At 44.6% G+C, this 15,365-nt stretch overlaps 1 protein-coding gene across 5 annotated transcripts in view; it reads left to right on the forward strand.

Annotated features, from left to right (window-relative positions):
* The window catches only part of PRICKLE2 (prickle planar cell polarity protein 2), a 347,221-nt gene that overhangs the window by 205,247 nt on the left and 126,609 nt on the right, over positions 1-15,365 (forward strand). The window contains exon 1 of one of the 5 annotated variants that reach the window (XM_081246316.1): positions 14,668-15,131. The exons of the other annotated variants lie outside the window; for them this stretch is intronic. The gene's annotated coding sequence lies outside the window, so the exon portion shown is untranslated. Of the gene's footprint in view, positions 1-14,667; positions 15,132-15,365 lie in introns of those variants that run through there. 5 annotated transcript variants of the gene reach the window in all.

A 15,365-nucleotide genomic window follows, 5' to 3' on the forward strand; every position in this document is an offset into this window, starting at 1 on the left:
TGATATGTACATTTTTTTTTTTTTTTTAGAGATAATACACACTTAATAGACTACATGGGACTTCCCTGGTGGTCCAGTGGTAAAGAATCCGCCTTCCAATGCAGGGGACACGGGTTTGATCCCTGGTCGGGGAACTAAGATCCCACATGCCATGGGGCAACTGAGCCCGCGCGCCACAATGAAAGATCCCGCGTGCTGCAGCTAAGGCCCAGCGCAGCCAAAAATAAAAGATAAATAAATATAAAAAAAATAGTCTACAGTATAGTGGAAACATAACTTTTACATGCATGGGGAAACCAAAAAATTCATGTGACTCACTTTGTTGTGACATTCACTTTATTGTGGTGGTCTGGACCTGAACCTACAATATCTCCAAGGTGTGCCTGTATTTCCCGCATCCCACAAGTCCATGAAGAGGGGCTGTAACTGCCTCACCCTGCATTCATGGCATTCATGACGAGCCCGGGAACCTGCCCATTAGCCCTGGGGTACCTTGTTTTTCCAACTTCTCTCCTTGACCCAGTCAGTCTCTTAGTGGTATGATCGCATCCCCCCATAACTGGCCCCACTCAAGCGTCCCTTATACCCAGATGAACCCGAACCTAGGATGGATGGAATGGGAAGGGCAGATTCAGCTGGCTAAATGGAAGTTTCAAGAACAGCAATAAATAGGAGAAAAAGGAAATAGGTTCAGTAGTTAGATGAATGCTTGCAGTTACAGCGATTTTGACTTCTCCAAACCTCAGTTTCTTTATCTCTGATAAAGGACTATTGATATAACCTTGGAGGGTTGTCAGGGGGGTTCAGTGAGATGTTGTGTGTACAGTAAATGCTACTTACAAACCTGGCTTATAAATCTTCTCTCCACTCATGTCCCTATGGCTAGGCGCTCCTCAGAGCAGTCACCTTGGAGATCCCAAAGGACTAGAGGCCTTTGGTGTGTCCGTGGGTACCACTTGATGATTCTGATCTCTGCCAAAGGATCCTTCCAAGAAGCCTCCCTGTTTTCTCGGGGCAGCTGTCTCCGGTCACTGGCTGACCCTGACCTTCTTTTATTCTTGGTGTTTCTGGTTGCCAGTAATGTGGCTCTCCTCCTTGGAGCTAGCTGCACCTCCTCTTCTGTGTATCTTCTTGTTGGCTGGGCTCCTACATCCCTTCCTTCCACAGCCGCCCCAGCTGTGAGGAGTTGAGCAGTGAAGACTGTGCCATCCCTACTAGCAGGGCTCTGCATGTGCCATTTAAGGGAAGAGGAATGTGGCTCCTGCCTGATGAGTCAGGAGCTGCTACCTCGGAGCAGGGGTGCTAAATAATTCACCACAGCAGCCTGCTCTGACATCCATCTGGGCCTGTCCCCCGGTGACCCCGAAGACACACCAGCAGGGTTCCTGCTTGCACTGGTGTCGTGGGGAGCAGGCAGAATAAACAAGGCAACGGGCAAACCGCCCTGGCTGTCAGGGGCTCCGCAGGCCTCAGAGTCAGGGAAGAATACAGGCGGGGGGCGGGGGACTGATCTGCGGGTGCCGACCGCTGCTCCAGTCGGAGGGCTTGGGATGGTGCCTCACCGTCCTGACTGTGGTGCGTTTACACTCAGACTGCATTAACGGTTTTTGTTTTGTTTTGTTTTGTTTTTGTGGTACGCGGGCCTCTCACTGTTGTGGCCTCTCCCGTTGCGGAGCACAGGCTCCGGACGCGCAGGCTCAGCGGCCATGGCTCACGGGCCCAGCCTCTCCGCGGCATGTGGGATCCTCCCAGACCGGGGCACGAACCCGCGTCCCCTGCATCGGCAGGCGGACTCTCAACCACTACTCCACCAGAGAAGCCCTGCATTAACTTTTTTAAGAACCTGCTATGTGCTTGGTAACTTTGCCTGTGTTATTTCATATAGTCCAGAAAGTCCATGAGGCAGAGACTGTTGGATGAGGCTCATGAGAAAAAGTGACTTGTCCCATTTCACACTGCTAATAATAAGGCACAGAGTCAGGATTTGACCTTGGACACGTCCTGCCTGATACCCAGAGGTCCCTGGCCATTGGGAACGTTTCTCCTCCAGACACTGGCTCTCCTGGTGGTTCAGACTCATGTTAGGTCAAACACTACCCACTTCTCTGAAGGCAAGCAGGTTATGGTGGATAAGTAAACCTCTTCCACCGCTCGTTTCGTCTGGAAGTTCAAGTTCGATATGTTTTTTGTAGTTTGGACTCTGCCTTCGCCTGGTCCTCTGTTGAGCAAGATGGTGGCTGGAAGACAGAGTTCAAAATGATAGCCTTGTGCCAGGAACTTCCTCCCTGAGGGAAGGTGAGGGTCTTCAGACAGGATTTCCAGTTCTCCTCCAGGGCCTCGTTGAGCCTGGGGCTTGAGTAATGGGACCACAGGCCTGGAGGAGTAGCATGATGGATTAGAACAGAAGCAAACACTGGTGAGGCTTTTTCTCAGCCCAGCAGGTCAGAAAGGCTTAGTTCTGTAGCTCTAAGAAGGTAATTTTGCATGATACATCCACATGAACAATCTACCTTCCTAGCCACTCTCTCATTGAATTCACAGCTCACCCCAGTGTGATGGCTGAGCAGGTCTCTGATTTCTGTTTTACAGATAATCGTAATAGTACCTAACACTTATGAGTGCTCCGGGTGTGTCTGACACTGTGCAAAACGCCTTGCAAAGATTGTTTGAACTCATATGAGAAGAAAAGCTATTACAATCAGTTCTCGCCATTATTCACGTTTTTCAGAGGAGGCTTCTGAAGAACAGAGAGTTTAAGTAACTTGCCCAGTGGCACACAGACCACAAGAGCTAGAGCCCAGAATCAGACACAGGCTTCCTGATTCCATTTCCAGGACTAGTTCCATTATAGCAGGACTTTTTTTCAAACCAGGATAAATTAGACGGCCTTTATAGCAAGCTATTTATAGATGTTAAAGAATATTTAAGATGAAAAAGAGCAGAGGTGGAATCCAGCACAGAGGGTTGAGGGATATGTATGCCATAGCTATACTTCTCACTCTTTCTTCTTCATCAGTCATCTGCTGACAACAGTCACAGGTGTGACAGTCTCCCAGGGCTGTGATCAGCTTCCAAGGGAATTGCAAAAAAATGTTATGTGGAAATATAGGACTGCAGTTATCCATAATTGTCTCATGAATGAATCATCAGCCATGGCAGTTTATGGTCAGCCATGGCGTACATAAGATAGCCTGCTGTTCATGGGTGTTCCATTCGTTCAGCCCATATTTATTGAAGACCTACTCTGTGCCAGGCATTGTTCCAGGCTTTGAGGTTAGGGTACTGACTGAAACTGACAAAACTCTGCCCCCCTCACCACAGCATGGGGCTTACGTTCTAGAGCTCTGAAGGGAATCAGAGCATAAAGCAACATAAACAAGTAAATCATATAGTGGTTTAAGAGTGTTAAGTGCTGAACATTAACTTCAAAATGGCAGTGTGAGAAGCATGGCAAACCCTTTAAATTAGCCAGGGAGACAGTTGTTTGACTGTTCTAAATTATTTATTTAAAAAAAACAAGCATTTATGGTTTTGAAAAATTGTCCCAAATGTATGCAACAAATGGAGAAACTGCTATTCAAGAAAATCTATTAAATCTTGGTAAGAACAGAGAGCGTATGGCATTTGAGCCATGACCCGCTCATCTCCCCTGTTCCCCCCAACACAGATCAGTGTGATGGAAATTCTACTCTGGAAATATGCAGCCAAGAAGGTGGGGCTCCGTCTCCACCTAGATCTCAGTCTAGGGCTATGGTTTCCCCCTGGGAGGGACAACCTCAAAGACTGGCAACACCCTGCCTTTGCAGAGGAGCCCTACTTCAGTCAGATCAGACTGTGGAGCAGTTTATGCTTCAGGGTATTTATTGTTGAAAACAGTAAGTAGAATAATCAGCTAGCAGTTAGTGGAGGCTAATAGCTGGGTGTGAATCTGATAAATATAGACCAGCCGGGTGCTCATGGATACTGTGCTCATGTCCTCTGAGGAGCAACATCAGAGTCTGCACACTGTAGGAGAAACAGACTTCACTCAACTTGCCTAGCCAGTCACGAAGCAAATAAGCAAACAGCAGCAAACGCCTGGGAAAGGGAAGAGGGAGTCAGTGTTCAGAATTGCTAGTGTATTATCTAAAATGTTCAGTTCTCAAAAACATATCATGAGTCATGCAAAGAAACAAAGTGTGATCCATACACATGAGAAAAAAGTAGGCAGAAGAAACTGTGAGGGGACCTAAATGTCAGATTTACCAGAGACTTCGAAGCAGCTGTTATAAATATATTCAAAGAACTTTAGGAAACTATCTAAAGAATTAAAGGAAAGCATGATGACAGTGTCTCATCAAATAGAGAATATCAATAAAGAGAAATTATTCTTTTAAAGAATTATTTAAAAATGGAAATTTTAGAGTTAAAGAGTATAATAAATGAAAAATTTACTAGTAGATTTAATCTGGAGAAAGAAAGAGTCTGCAGACTTGAAGGTGAACCAGTAAAAGATTATTTTGTCTGAAGAGTAGGGAGAAAAAGTAAAAAGGAATGAGGAGGGAAAAAAAAAAAAGCAGAACCTTTGAGAAATGTGAGATACCATTAAGCATACCGACATATGCATAATGGGACCAGCTAAAGGAGGGGGGAAAAAAAAAGAAAAAGAAAAGAGAGAGGGCTTCCCTGGTGGCGCAGTGGTTGAGAGTCCGCCTGCCGATGCTGGGGACACGTGGTTCGTGCCCCAGTCTGGGAATGTCCCACATGCCGCGGAGCGGCTGGGCCCATGAGCCATGGCCGCTGGGCCTGCGCGTCCGGAGCCTGTGCTCTGCAGCGGGAGAGGCCACAGCAGTGAGAGGCCTGCGTACTCCAAAAAAAAAAAAAAGAAAAGAGAGAAAAAAATATTTGAAGAAGTAATGGTGGAAAACTTCCCAAATCTGATGCAAAATATTATTCTATACATCCAGTAAGCTAACACACTCCGAGTAAATACATGAAAAGAGAGCCACACTGAGACACCTCATAGTAAAAGTGTTGAAAGGCAAAGAGAAAATCTTGAAAGCAGTAGTAAGAAAAAACAACCAATTGCATATAAGGGAACCCTAATAGGATTAATGACTGATTTTGCAGTGTTGACAAAGACGTTGATAGTTCCTTAAAGTGTTAAACAGAGCTACCACATGACCCAGCAATTCCATTCCTAAATATATGCCCAAGAAAAATGAAAACATACATCAAAAAAGCTTGGACACAAATGTTCATGATAGTATTATTGATACTAGTCAAAAAGTAGAAACATCCCAAACGTCCATCAGTTGATGAATGGATAAATAAAATGTATATCCATACAGTGGAATATTATTCAGCCATGGAAAAGGAATGAAGCTCTCGTCTAAGCTGCAACATGGATGAACCTTGAAAATATTATACTAAATGAAAGAAACCAGTTACACAAGGACACGTATTATATGATTCCATTCATATGAAATGTTCAGAATAAATTTCTAGAGACGGAAGGTAGACTAGTGTTTGCCTCCTGCTAGAACAGTGGGGCAAATGGGGAGCGATTACTACTTGCTAAGGGATTTCTTTTGGGGGTTAGTGAAAGTGTTCTAACATTAGATTCTGGTAAGGGTTGCACAACTCTATGAATATAGTAAAACCTATTGGATGGGTGAACTGTGTGGTTTATAAATTATCTCAATAAAAATTTGATATTAAGGTTGCTAAGTGCTAAGGAGAAACAAAGTGAGGAAAAGGTCTGACAGTATTAGGAAGATAGGAGGGAGGACAGTCTCAGATAGGATGGGGAGCCCTCACTGAGGTGACATTTTTAAGGCTTGAAAAGATAAGAGAGTGAGTCAGGCTACCATCTGCAGGAGGAATATTTGAGGCAGAGGGAAGAGCAAGTGTAAAGACCGGGAGGCAGGCATGTGCCTGGTGTGTCTGGGGACCAGTGTTTGAATGACAGCAGGACGGAGAGTAGCAGGAGATGCTGTCAGAGAAATCATGGGGCCTAGATCTCAAGGGCCTTGCTCTGAGATGAGCAGCACTGATGGTTTTTTTTTTTTTTTTTTTGCCGTACGCGGACCTCTCACTGTTGTGGCCTCTCCCGTTGCGGAGCACAGGCTCCGGACGCACAGGCTCAGCGGCCATGGATCACGGGCCCAGCCGCTCCGTGGCACGTGGGATCTTCCCGGACTGGGGCACGAACCCGTGTCCCCTGCATCGGCAGGTGGACTCTCAACCACTGCACCACCAGGGAAGCCCCATTGATGGGTTTTGAGCGGAAGTGTGACATGCTCTAATGTTTGTTTTCAGAGAATCACTGTGGTTGTAGTTTTGTGAATAGACTGAAGGGGGGCAAAAGTAGAGGTGAGATTTGATGGTGGCTTGCATCTCCATCCAGGAGAAAGATGGTGGTGGCTTGGAGCAGGGTGAGACTAGGGGAAGTGATGGAGTGATGTTAGATTTTGCATACATTTTGATGGCGGAGCCAACAGGACTAGTCAGGGGTCACAAAATATTCAGTGTAAGGGGTCAGATAGTGACTGTGGTCATGCAGTTTCTGTTGCAACTACTCAGTTCTGTCCAAGCATGAATGTAGCTGTAGATGATAAATAAATGAATGGGCAAGATTGTGTTCCAATCAAATGGTATTTGCAAAAAGATGAAGCAGATGGGATTTGGCTGGTGGTGGGATGTGGTTTGCCAGCTTCTGGATTAGATGTCAAGGGCAAGAGGAAGAATAGAGTGAAGGGTGACTCGAAGGTGTTTGTTCTTAACCAGGAAAGATGGAGTTGCCATTAATTGAGATAGTGAATGCTGCAGATGGAGCACATTTGTGGGGGAGGGGGGTGGGTTTTAAGAACTGAGGTCTGGACTTGTTAAATTTGAGAAGACTTTCAGACATCCAGATGTAGATGTGACATAGGCAGACGGATGTGTAAGGCCTTGAGTTCATGGAATAAGTCTGGCCATGGACATGGTGTTTAAGACCCTGGACCAGATCAAAGAAGTGAAGATAGACAGGGAAGAGTAGAGGTTCCAGGACTGAGCCCTGAGCTATTCCAGTGTTTAGCTGTCAGGGGGATGAGGAGGAACAGCCAGAGGGTAGGAGGGAAAAGCAGGAGAATGTGACATCCTGGAAGCTAAACGAAGAAAGTCAGAGAGGTTTACTCCGTCCTTTCCTTTCCCACTCACGCAGTCATGTTGCAATGCACGTGAGCGGAGAGATGTTCTGATAGGAATAATCCTGAATTCCCTCTAATTTCTAGGTAAGAAAAATTACTGTCAAACTTTTTATTCATTCAGCAAATATTCATTAGCTGTCAGGTCACCGGGTCCTCTGCTAGGTGCTTGGAATAGAATGGTGAGCCAGAAAAGGCATGTCCCTGCCCTCAGAGATGCACAGTCTAGTTAGAGATATTAATCAAGTGATCATTAACACTGAACCTGGATGGACCAGAACTGCTAACCACGGTTGCAGAAACTGTGAAACAGGACACAAGTTCTAAAGGAAAGGACACACATCTAAGACAGCAGTACTGTTGAGTTTTGTACAAAGGAATCCATCTAACCTGGGTGACCCGGGAACCTTCTGTGTTTTTTCTCTGTTTTTAATAATAAGTTAATTCCAACATATTGCACCCTGATTGGGACACACCTCGTTTTTGTGGGGATGACTGAGAACCTTTGAGTTCGAGGAAGAAATATGGACTTGGTAATCAGACCCAACACCAAATCTCAGCTGTGGGTCCTTGTGTCATTCTTTTTTTTTTTTTTTTTTGCAGTCGCGGGCCTCTCACTGCTGTGGCCTCTCACTGTTGCGGAGCTCAGGCTCAGCGGCCATGGCTCACGGGCCCAGCTGGTCCGCGGCACGCAGGACCCTCCCAGACTGGGGCACGAACCCGTGTCCCCTGCATCGGCAGGCGGACTCTCAACCACTGCGCCACCAGGGAAGCCCTTGTGTCGTTCTTTTATCCCCTTTGAGCCTCATTGTCCTCATCTATCAGTGTGGGATAATCAGAGCTACGGTTTGGGATGATGGTGAGGACCACATGAGAGAAAGTGTGCAGAACACCTGGGATATAAGTCCTTCCCAGTCCTTGAGAAAAAGAGTATGTCAGTTGGTACATCTGTGACACTCTGTGTTCCAGGATAATTTTCCTGAGACAGATCTCTGTGGCCAGTTTGCTATTTTATGAGGCAGTCTTTTTTTCAGTCTTTTTCCAGGGCATCCTCCGTTTTTTCCAGCATTCTCTCCCCAAAGAAGCATGCCAGGGTCTTGAGTGCCTGCATTTAGAAAGTGCTGGGAAACCAAAGCATCCCTGTACAATCCGTGCTTGTTCTTGTGGTCCTTTACATAGAGAAAATTCAGCTTTGTATTCTGATGTTTCATGAAAATTAGTAGTTACAAAACGCTGCTGTAACTAAGTTCAGCGTTCTTTATCTAAAACAAGGTAATGTTCGCTAGCACAGCCTGTCACTTTAACAATATTTTCATGGAAATGTATGATGGTAAACATGTTTAATTCATTGATGCAGTTTTTAATCTTCTGGGGGAAGGGAGCAGTCTTTCATTTTGATTTGCCCACAGTAGCTTGTCTGTATTTCTCCTTTGAATTAATGTAATTAAAAGAGGATTAAAAGGCTCTGTTAAAATTTTGTGCGTTAGATTATTGGGCTTAAGAATAATTAAAATGTATGAAATGTGGCTGATTCCTAAGTTGGTGGAAAAAAAGAAAAGGAAGGCCTCTTTTTTGGATGTAAAGTGTGTCAGGTTATTTTTCACAAGATAGAGAAATGTGTCCATGGTCTGAGAAGCATTTGTGATGATGGAATCTTATATAAATGGATGTGAAAGAAGGGGGTGCTGTGGTGAGGGGGTCATCCTTATGTTTAGCATGAACAGTTTTATCATTTATGGCTGCGTCTCTCATTCTTGCTCCCTCCTCTGAAAACCAAGTGAGGAGTAATAGTATATGCTACTGTAGTGTATCCTGTTACATGCGAGGTACTCTACAAAGCACTGTATAGAAAGTGACTCATCTAATCCTGCCCAAACTTTGGTAGTTAGATGTCTCCATTCTATAGATGGAGACACTGAGGCTTAGAAAAGGCGATGGGCTGTTAATTAGCAAGGTCATACAGCTAGGAGGTGGTAGAGCTGGATTTCAGTGCAGGTCTTTTTGTTGGGCTCTTGCCGGGCCAATGCCCCGCCTGCTGCAGGAGCCAGATTATTGTCGGCCTGAATTGGAAAAGTGGTTAGAATCGCTTGAGGAGGATCTCTTTCGAGCATTTCTATCTTATGAAGGCAGCTCCACCTTCGGGTGCCTTGTTTATCTTTACCTGCAGTGTAGAAGCTTGACAAATTTTCATTTATTTTCTGCTTACATGGGTTAGATGTTTTTGCTTGGAAGTTAATAAAAATCAAGAATATTTTGTTTACTTCCTTTTGGGGCAAGACAGATGCAACTTTGATCTCTAGTATTCATTGAGGAGTATTATCATTTCTTTGATGTTAAACATACCTTTGTTTTAAGACATTATGGGTTTAGAACATTGTGTTATTTTTTACAAATGAGTTTACATGGCAAAAATAAAAATTGCCAGCTGTGGTAGGCATTACCAGGGCTCCTCATGATCTCTTTTTCCTCTTATTTCTGGGTGTACAGTTCCCAGCCCCCCTGCAGTTGGGTGAGGCCATGGGACTAGTTTGACCAACAGAAGTGATGTCACTCACCTGTAAGCTGAGGCACCTAAAAGCTTCTCCAGTTCTCTCTCCTTCTGTCTCTGTAACCTGGAAATTATGTGTTAAGATCACAGATACACAAGAAAGAAGCAGACTAGATCCCTGAGTCACTGCTTGGAATGGAGGTGCCTGGAGAGGTTCTGGGCCTCCAGCCAACTTTGCATGAGTGAGAAATCAATTTTCTTTGTGTTAAATCACTGAGATCTATGATTGCTACTGCATAATAGCCTAGCCCATCCCAACTAATATAACAGTTCTTTGACAGCCTCCTCTCCCTCATTTTGAAACATTTGCTGGATTTTGAAATCAAAATGTCAGAGAACTACTCTTGAGTAGATTATTTAAAACTGTATAAATCAATCTCTCCCTTTCTCTCTCTCTCTCTTTATATTATGTATCAATGTGTGTGTGTATATACATGTGTATGTATGTATATATGTATATATACACACACATACATACTACAAAGTTTTAAAGAATATATTCTTTATATAATATAAAATATATAATATATATTACATACTAAAAGTTCATAATATAAAGAAGTTTTATAATATGTTTTATAAGTTATATAATTTATAACAAGTTTATAAGTTAAAGAATATATTCTTTAAAACTATATATAATATAAAATATATACTTACAGTATATGTGTGTGTATATATATATACATTAATTACACATACTTACCTTTTTCTAAAATAAAATAAACTTAAATGAACTTAAGACCTTTATTATTAGATAAGTGGTTTGAAACTTTGGTAATATAGTAGTTACGATTTCACAATAGCAGAGCCAGAAGGTGCTAGTCTAAACCAGCCAGGACTGGTGCTGTCTTTTTCTTTGTAAAGTGCTCCTAGGAGCAAAGATGCTGCCACTGCTCTGAGTGACCCAAGCCATTTCTTATCATCTCCGGATTCAAACGTCTTCCTTAGGTCCAAGTGAAATCCCTCTTTAGCTCATTGAAAATCCATTCCTTCTTATTTTACACCTATGGAGGTGGAGATAAAAAACTGTTCATTATGAACGTCCTCATTAAAGCCCTTCATTTGGGAGGCCACAGTCCTTGTCATCACTTACCCTTCTCTTCTGTAAGGTAACCAGCAGTGATTCGATTACCCTTTCCCCATAATCCTCTAACAAGATTTTGACTAATGCTGGCTGGGATGGAAAGATGATTTGATATTCCACATGTATGAAGCGGCCTCTTTGTCATTACCTGCCAGTGTCCTGTTGGTCCTGCTCTGCCATCTTGTGCTCGTGCAGAGGAGTTTTGTTAGTTCTGCACTTGTGCTAACACGTTTCTCTCATATTTGTACTCTTCCTCCTGTCTGCAGCACCCTCTCTACCAGCTAGAATTTGACCTCGGCACTTTTAGCACTCTTTTCATTTATGGCTTCTGGATTTTGTGTCATGCTTAGTAAGGCCTTTCCCTCATAACCTTGTTTTTTTCATTCCCCTGCCCCCCAATTTTTTTTGACATTCAACGTGATTCAAATCACACTCTTCCTGATTTCTGATCACTGCAGCCTCAACCAATCTTGTCTTCCTTGTCTCTCTTCCTATATACTGTATGCAATTGTGGTCATTTATATAAATATCGTATTGTGCTATATCAATAGAAGGTTCTGAAGGTCTCAGGGGCATAGCCTGTTCTCCCCTCCCCCACCGCCAAGAAGTTTGCTGTCATGAATGTGCAATATCACTCTGTTGTGTAAAAACAGGGCGAGCTTTGCCCCTATTTACCAGATCTCTGAAACTTCCAAAGTAGTTGTTGCCTCACCTTGTCTAATTCCTCACAGCGTATTTTCCAAAAATCCAGAATAGAATATTCTCCAGGATGAAAATAATTGTCACAAGGAATTATCGATCCCTGGATTTTGTGATTTCAGTCATCTTGTGCGAGGGTGGTGCACAGATCACCAGCCCCCCCACCTCTAAGCTGCGCTCACAGAGCACATGCTGTCAAAAGGACGTTGGCGAAGTGATTTTGCACCATCCCCCTCCTGACTGCAATCAGACCTTCGAGAACTCTGCACGTGCACCTGTCATAATACACATCACACTCTAATTGCTTGCGTAGTTGTCTTCCCCTCTCATTTCTAAGCTTTTTTGGGCAGGGCCCATGTCTTTCATGGTCACCATGATGTCCCTAAGGGCTAACACACTGACTGACACATAGGAGCTCACTTAATGAGTGAATGGTTACATGAATGAATGGGTGAAGGACCCATGCTTCCCAGAGACACAGTTGTTTTGCTCTATTGTGCAGATTCAGAAGGAGAGGCCCCTGAGGCTTCTTGGTCATTTCTCTTGCTTCCCAGTTTCATAGCCATTGAAAAGTATCTGTGCTGTTTCATGGAGAAAGTGTGTCAGCAGCTCACCTACATTAGGTGAACTTTTTTGAGTCATGCCCTAGGAATGGGGAAGATTTGGCAGTCTTCTGTTTACCCACTTCCTCCTGACTTTTGAACTTTCGTCCTTAACTAGTTAGTGCCAGAGTGAATAGTAAAAGGTCATCACTTCCACTACCGATAGCTAAAATTTGCTGTGTGCTAGGTTCAGTGCTAAGGACTTCACCCTGAGGATCATTTGATCCTCAAAACAGCCCTGCAAGTGTAGGCCCTATTATTGTCCCTCCTGTTATAAGATAAGAGCCTCGGCCCCCCAATCAGAGAGTTAGCAAATGTCAGAGCCAAGGTCTGACCGCAGGCACTCCATTCCGGACCCCGTGTCATATCATCCCCTCTTATGAAATGGATGGTCACGTGTCAGATCTACTCCAGGTGAAGATGAATCTCTTTTCACTCTCTGCTCTGCTTTCCTCTTCATTGCTTCCCTGTCCGTCACTTGTGAATTGCTTCTCATACTTCTTGTATGATCACACATATGATAAGTACATCAGAGACACTCATCTTCAGATGAAGAAACTGGGGCATAGAAAGTTGAAGTGACTTGTCCATGGCCACACCAGAGTAGGGCGTCACTGCTTTCACTTGGCCATTGGTGGCCCTAAACTGGTATATTTGGTAATCTCCTTATTGAAGCATACTGTGGTCTGGGGGGAACCGTCTGCTTCCCCACGTGCTCTGTGTTCCGTGTGATGGAGACCTATAGCAGAGTATAACTCACTCGCTTGTATTCAGTTTCTATTAGTAAAAAGTTATTTCAGGTCCCATGATTTTCACCATGAAAGGTCTTCTGTGAACCAGAGAGAAGCAATTTGAAAGAAGTTATTAAGCATTATTAATACAATTATGCATAACAAAGGACGTAATTTAACTTCCCCACATCCAACAAAGAAATTCATTTGAAGCTTCAGGAGCTCTAGCTGGCAGGGCAGAGCTCATGGGGTGGGTTCTTCAGGCGGGGAAGTGGGGAGTATGGGCAAGGAGCCGTGCTAGCTGCTTTGTCCTCGGGGACACGTCTGGGCATGACAGGATACACCTCTCTCCCAGCCTCCCCAGCTCTTCACTCACCTTCCACCCGAGGACCCCACAGCGTTTCCCTATCACAGGCACAGAGTCCAGAGAATTGGCTTGCTCTTGCCTCTCCCCTGGCTCAGCATACTGCATAGGCAGCACTGAAAGAACAATTGATTTTAAACAATAAAAGATGACCACAGAAACACTCAGAGGAGAGATACAAAGGCTATCCTAGTGGAAGGAAAACCTTAGTGAATTTTTCTGACTTCATCGAAAATACCAGAAATAACTATAATTTACTGTTACTGGTATTGTATCCATCCTTACTGCAGTTCCACTTGGTATTTTTACTTTATTGCACTAAAGCTCAGAGCAAACACTGTACCTATACACAGTCCCTAGAACAGCTCATGGCACAGAGTTAGGTGCTCAGAAAGTATTTATTGAATGAAGGGATGGTACAGATGAAGAAACTGAAAACCCCAAGTGTTAAAGTGACTTGTCCAAGGTCACATCTCTAGCAGCCAACAAAGCCAGGATTCAAACCCAGGGCTACCCAGTACTGTAGAGTTCTTTCTTCCTGATTGCTTGGATAGACCTCTTTGTTGGTACAGAAAGATGGAGATTGGAGACCCAAAGATCTTTAACAAAGCCATGGACTGAGGTCCAGGAAATGTGAGTTCTGGCCCACCGCTGCTGAAATCCCTGTGTGGCCTTGGAAAAGCCTCTTCTCCACTCAAAACCTCAGTTTCCTAATCTGTAAAATGGACAGATGGAAGCAGTGTGTTCTAAGGGTCCAAGGGTCCTCAGAAGCCCCTGGGCAGGTTTATGCTTTGTCATCTCTCATGCTTACTTGGAGCTGGGGTCAGGGGTTGACAGAGGGGGCTAATTCAACACCCAAGCACGTGAGGAAAGCAGTCATTTGTGTTTTATCTCGGAGGTGCAAAAAAATTCAAGGTTGACATAGTCCCAAGCCAGCCAATACCCTGAAATGGAAGTTGGAGAGAGAAAAGAAAGAAAAAGAAAGTAGAGGCATTTGGAGGGGGGCAAAAAAAGAAAGCTCTGATTCCACGCCTGGGTTGGTGTAGCATATAATCTGAAACAGGCGCTCAGGTTTATAACTGTGCCCAGGTCTGATCCCTGGCACATAAGAGCACAGCCTTTAAAAAGAAAAAAAAAAAAAAAAAAAGGCGTGTATCTTTAAAGCCTCTCTTCTCCTATGTGATATTTTTGTACCCCTTTGGAGGTTGTGTCGCTAGGGCCTTTGCATCCAGCAAAGGCTTTCTTCGCCTCTTCCTGGCTTGGGGATTATTGATTTGGAAGGCGAGGCTAATTTACATGTAAATAAATCTCAGCGCCGGGCAGAGGGGACGGGACATCCAGATGCCTCGACTGACTTGCTGACGTCACGGCTTCATTAGCATGCGGAGGATGCGAGCACTGCAACAGCGAGTTCGGCACCACCAGCAGCTCCGCCGACTGTTATTATTATTTTTTGGCGGAGCTGCACGTTTCCTGGTTCAGTATCTTGGGCTCCGCGACCAGCTGACTGGTCTTCCCGGGGTCTGGCTCAGGATCAGTTGGTGACGCTGAAGCTTCGGTCTGTGATTTCCTGCAGATTGTTGTGAAGAAGGGGAGTTAAGACGAAACTGAGGTTCTCAGGAAGGCGATCGGATCCGAAGGGAGGGAAGAAGTCACACTTTTAACCCTGCCTGGTGGATCCCAAGAGGGGCTCGATCCAGCAGTGTTCTTCCCCGTGAGCGAATGCAGAGCAGCCCTGGCTTGAGCCTTCCTGCTGCAGGAAGGGTCCAGGTTTGGAGAAGGGTTTCCAGAAAAAGATGCTTTGGCTGCCTGCAGTCCTGCTTGCATTCTTAGAAGCCAGACCCAGGGGAAAAGTGAACTGGGGCAATTGACAAGCTCAGAGGGTCTGGCGGAAGCTTCCATCCAGACTGAGAATTTCACCCTCCCTTGAGGTAGGTAAGAAATTTATTCTAATTCACAAATTGAACAACAGCGTATTTTCTAGGAAGGATGAGAAAGCTAGATCTAGAAGCTTTGCATGGGGGGAGGCAAGACATGGGGGCTCCGTTATCTTGCCAGGTGGCTGTTTTCCTTGGCCCTCTGGCACCTCTTCCCTTTTTATGCTTATTCAAAAGCTCACAGCTCTAGGAAGTCCTGAAGAAACACTCACGTCTTGGTACTTTAGA

This window comes from Mesoplodon bidens (genome assembly GCF_964165515.1).
Source record: "Mesoplodon bidens genome assembly, chromosome: 10".
Classification (NCBI taxonomy): Eukaryota; Metazoa; Chordata; class Mammalia; order Artiodactyla; family Ziphiidae; genus Mesoplodon; species Mesoplodon bidens.